The 5,732-nt window shown below is 37.7% G+C and overlaps 1 pseudogene; it reads right to left on the reverse strand.

Annotated features, from left to right (window-relative positions):
- Positions 1 to 2,987: 2,987 nt before the first annotated feature.
- LOC118724362 lies at positions 2,988 to 3,660 on the reverse strand (annotated as a pseudogene).
- Between the last annotated feature and the right edge of the window lie 2,072 nt (positions 3,661 to 5,732).

Consider the following 5,732-nt stretch of genomic DNA (forward strand, 5'->3'; position numbering starts at 1 on the left):
TCATACCAGACAAAATGCTCTTATTTAGCTTTCAGAAATATTGAAAACAAAGAAAAAAATGTTCAATGACAATTTTACTTTATATGGTGTCCATATTGATTATAGGAAAATGTAGCAGATTTTATTACATTTGAGTACTTTTCCATGAATTTTATGGTACCCATAGAAGTCTGTTCCACTTAGTCCTAAAGATTAGATTTATGAACGTGATCTATAGTTCCTCTATTTTTCATTTCATTAAGCCGTCAAAATTTGGTGGCATTTTAAGATGGCTGTGGAGTAGCCAGAAGCTCCATCTGTTCATACCCACCTCTGGACTGGACTTTCAGCTAAAGCACAGAACAATCAACTTGAAGGAACACTTGAAGTGTTTCTGATCTGAAATGTTATAAACAGGAGCACAGAGCAAAACAGGAGGAAACATAGAGAGGGTGAGAACCCTTGTGCAGGTGTGGTGGCCTGGAAAAATTCCCAGTGGCTGGAAATTTGTGTCCAGCCTGCTTGGTTTGACAGTGTGTGGGAACTGGGCATTTGACAAGTATGGAATCTGTTTGTAGCGGCGAGTTTCAGCCCTGCCCTGACATGGCTGACCTTGTAGACAGATTGGAGAGCCAAGTAGAGGTGCCAGGGAGGCATGCAGAGCGTTGTTTTCTTTTGTTTTTTTTTTTTGTTTTTTTTTGTTTTTGTTTTTTTGTGATTGTGTCTCTTTGGAAGGCTTTTGTCCAAGAGTCAGATATGTGTATGCTGGCTCTAGGGCTCCATTACAGGGATGCTCCAGGCTCACCAGCAAGTCAGCCTATGTAGCCCAAAGAAAGAAAGAAAGTGACTGCCCCCATGCTATAGTTTACAGTCATAATCCCTAAAAGGAGACTATTTTAATCACCATCACCAAGTTCCAGTTACCCACTCTGAGTTTAATTCTGCGGCAGGGGGTGGGTGGGCGGTGTGAAAAGAACATCTCAGAGTGGGACATTCTAAGTGAAAGAGTCAAGTCAGACCCAACTTCTGGGCTCCAGAGGCTGCGCAACCTGGACTACTAAGAGCTCCACAATGCCTAGCAAACTTTGAACAGGTTGCTGAGGAACAGGTGGGAAAGGCATCTGACATTGACTTGCACCAGAGAACCTCCTAGGAGGCCTGGGATCAGCACATCAAGTTGTCAGCTTCAGAAAAATTGGAGCAGTATCTAACAAGCTTCACAAACAGTATATCTAAAGAGTGATTGCAACAGGCACAAAAATCTGTTGAGGCAAATCCCCCTCCCCCATTTTTTTATTTCATTTTTCTTCTCTTTTTTCATATCTCTTATTTTCCCCTTTCTTTTTTAATCCTATTTTCCTCTAGTCTTTACTTATTTTTTCATGTTTTTCTTTTCCTATTATACTTTTATTTTTACTTTAACTTCTTCTTTTTTCTCTTCCTTCATTCATCTATTTTTCATTTTCTAATTCCCTAGTTCTTTTTTTAATTCTTCATTGTCTGAAGTAGTACATATAATATTACACATGTCTCCTTTATTCCCCACTGACATCTCCATGGCCACTCTCACCTCCCAGCACATGCTCTCACCATCATAGTGTCTATGTCCATTGATTATGCTTATATGCATGCATACAAGTCCTTTGGTTGATCTCTTACCTCTCCCCGATGGCTTCACTCTGAAGTTTGTCAATCTGATTGATGTTTTTCTGAGTCTGGATTTTTTTTGTTCATCAGTTTATGATGTACATTATATCAGCGTTTTTCAACCACTGTTCCGCGGCACGAGATGTTGCCTGGTGTGCCGTAGGTGCAGACAAGACAAGAATTTTATAATTTTTCACTATTTTGTTTACTTAATATTTCATAATAAAGTAATTATAAAATACTTTCTTTGTGTTTATTTGATTCCTATTCAAGAGAATTACTTTATATATAGTCAATATAGGCACAGAGTTAAATTTTTTAACATTTTCTAATGGTGGTGTGCCTCGTGATTTTTTTCATGAAACAAGTGTGCCTTTGCCCAAAAAAGGTTGAAAAACACTGCATTATATTACACAAATGAGAGAGATTGTGTGATATTTATCTTTCTCCAATTGGCTTATTTCACTTAACATAATACTCTCCAGGTCCATCCATGCTGTTGCAAATTTTAATAGTTCTTTCTTTTTTATAGCAGCAGAGCATTCCATTGTAAATGTACCACAGTTTTATTTTTATTTTTTGTATTTTCTTTTTTCTCCATTTTTTATTAAGGTATTATATGTGTACAAATCTTACTATTGCCCTTCCACTTCACTCCAATACATGCCCTCACCACCCAGAGTTTTGTGTCCATTGGTTATGCTTATATGCATGCATACAAGTCCATCGGTTGATCTCTTATCTCCCCCACCTCTCCCTTACCTTCCCACTGTAATTTGCATTCTGTTTGATGCTTTATTATCTCTATATCTATCTTTTTTAAAATTTTATTTTATTGTTTGAAGTATTTCATATAGTAGTACATATATCTCCATTTCCCTATTTACTTTCCCCTAGACTCCCCTACCCCCTGTCACATGCCCTCATCCCCTGCCCCCTCCTCACCAGTGTCTTGTGTCCATTGGTTGTGCTTATATGCATGCATGCAAGTCCTTTGGTTGATCTTTCTCCCCCTCTACCCAACACTCCCCAGCCTTCATGCTGTAATTTGACAGTATGTTTGATGCTTTATTGCCTCTGTACCTATCTTTTTGTTCATCAGGTTATAATGTTCTTTATTTTCCATAAATGAGTGAGAACATGTGATATTTATCTTTCTCTGGGATTTTCTATAAACACTATCATTTCATGTGCGAATAAGGACAGTTTTACTTCTTTATCAATCTTTTGTATTTCTGTGGTATCCATTGTCATATTGTCTCCTACATTTATGATTTTATTTATTTGGGAACTCTCTGTTTCTTGATGAGTCTGGCTAAGGGTACATCAATCTTATTTATTTATTTATTTATTTAATTCTATTTTTTTGTCCTAAATTGTTTATTAGGTAAGAATTTTACAAACATTACTTATATTAGCGGTAACGGTGGAGCTGGAGAGTATTGCACCTTCTCCAAGCTGTGCAGGGAGAACCACCAATAGTGTGATGGAACTTGTGGCCCTTCCCAAGGCCACAGCTCTTGTGGCCTGCAGATGTCAGCCCTCGCATCTCCCTGTGCTTGTGGACTGGTTTGCTGATCCATTGGGTGTCAGGATTTCTTCTGATAGCTTTATGAAATGGATCAATGAGGATAACCTCAAAGAATTTGTAAGTGGAATCTTCACCAACCCAGTAAGAATTCAGGACTCTCAGACCCCCACAGTGGCTTCCAGCTCTCTCTTCGGCAACAGACTGAAGACTTCGAGCAGACTTCAGCTGGTTAACACTGTGATGGATAGGCTTGTCATAAGTCGCACCCTTAGGAACTGGGCGTTTGCGGCCACCAAGGCTCACAGGAATCCGATATATGACGTAACCTTACTTGGCCTTGTAACCCAGCCTGCTCACTTTGTCGGGCCAGGTGGGGCGGGCTGGGGGGGAGGGGGCTGTGGAGAGAGCTGGCTGTACTGCCAGCAGTGCACCCTGAGAAGGAAGCGCATTACATCCGACTGCTTCTTCCTCCATAGCTCCTGGATTTACTTGTAAGCGCCCATCTTGACCTACCTGATGGCTGCGGCTAGACGGAAAGAAAAGTTATTTATTTTTTTTAAAGAACCAGCTCTTAGATTCATTGACCTTTTGTGCTGTCTTTTGTTTGTTTGTTTGTCTGTCTGCTTGTTTTGTGGGTGTACTTTTTTTTTTATTTTTTGTCTCTATGTCATTTATTGCCAATCTAACCTTTATTATCTTCTTCTTTGTACTTCCTTGGGCTTTTCTTGTTGTTCCCTTCCCAATTTGTTTATTTCTTGAGTTAGATAATTCATTAGTATATTTTCTTCTTTCTTGAAGTAGGTCTGTAATGCAATGAACTTCCCTCTCAGGACTGCTTGTACTCTGTCCCATCGCTTTTGAGTGGTTCTGTGTTCATTTTCATTTATTGCCAGAAAGGTTTTCATTTCTTCCTTGATCTCATTGGCAATACATTGTTTAATAGCATGCTATTTAGTATCCATTTTTGTGTTTTTCTTATAGTTAATTTCTAACTTCATGCTGTTGTGATCAGAGAAGATGCTTGGTATGATATGTATCTTCTTTAATTTGTATAAATTTGTTTTGTGTTCTAACTTGTGGTCTATCTTTGAAAATGTTCCATGTGCACTTGAGAATAATTTTTATTTTGTTGCTTTGTGTGAAATGTTGTGTAAATATCAGATAGATCTATCTAATATCTGTGTCATTTAGCTTCCATTTGTTTGCCTATTTATTTATTTATTTATTTACTTATTTATTTTTTCTGGAAGATCTATCCAGTGATGTCAGTGGGCTGTTAAAGTCCCCTACTATTACTTCCATCAACCTCTCCCTTAACGAATTTTAAGATATATATATATATATATATATATATATATATATATATATATATATATTTAGGTGCTTTTATATTAGTTGCATATATGTTTAGAATTGTTATATTGCTGAATAATTCTCTTTAGTAATATTTAGTGTTCTTCCTTTTTTCTTGATATGGCCTTTATTTCTAAGTCTATTTTGTCTGATATGAGTGTTGCTATCTGAGCTCTCTTTCCCCTTTCCATTTGCCTGGAATATTTTTTTCCGTTCTTTTACTTTCATTCTGTGTGTACCTTTTGTTCTAAGATGGGTCTCTTGTAGACTAAATATATTTGGATCACATTTTCTTATCCATTCAGTCACCCTATATCTTTTGTTTGGAGAATTTAATCCATTTATCTTTGAGGTTATTATTAATAGGTATTTATTTATTGACATTTTTATTTACTTTATGACTGTGATCCTCTCTCTCTCCTTTTCTTCTTCTTAAATCAGTCTCTTTAATGTTTCTTGCATTGCTTTTTAGGTGGTAATGTACTTCTTTAACTTTTTTTTTTTTTTTGGTCTGGAAAGATTTTTATTTCACTTCCATTTTAAATAATATCTTTGCTAGATACAATAGTCTGGATTCAGCTCTTTGCTTTTCATTACTTTGAATACTTCATGCCTCTCCTTTCTGGCCTGAATTATTTTTATTGAGAAGTCATGGAAATGGAAACTCTTTTGTAGATAATTTTCTGTATCTCTCTTGCTGCCTTTAAATTTATTTCTTTGTCTTTAACATTTGCCATTTTAATTATGATGTGTCTTGGTTTGGGTCTCGTTGGGTTCCTCTTATTTGGGACTCTTCTTCCAATGCCTCAGCTCTGCCTGGCTTGTTAGCACCTCCTTGTTGCACCTGAATGGGCACATATTTTCAGCCCATGCTGTCCCCCATTGCCTTAGGTGTCTGCAGGTTAGGTAAGATACAGCTGTTTTGCCAGAGGGAAAGAGGGTACTTCCCTGAAATTCACGTGGGCAGGCCTGATCCTTCTTCCTATTCCTACTTACCAGTCCTCTTTCTGCTCACCAGCATGTGTTCCTACAAGAAATAAAGAATTCCCCAGATTCAATGCTGGGTGTTTCCTGATCTTTTCTGTGAGACCCTTTCCACTAATAAGTAGGTGCTTTCTAGGCTACATGATGGTGGGATGATAGTGCTACTCTATCTATGTACTTCAGCCCCAGCCTTCCACATCTGTACCCATTCAAAAGTCTCCACAGCCTGTGCCCTCTG

Source organism: Pipistrellus kuhlii, unplaced genomic scaffold (genome assembly GCF_014108245.1).
Source record: "Pipistrellus kuhlii isolate mPipKuh1 unplaced genomic scaffold, mPipKuh1.p scaffold_m20_p_2, whole genome shotgun sequence".
In the NCBI taxonomy this organism is placed as follows: domain Eukaryota; kingdom Metazoa; phylum Chordata; class Mammalia; order Chiroptera; family Vespertilionidae; genus Pipistrellus; species Pipistrellus kuhlii.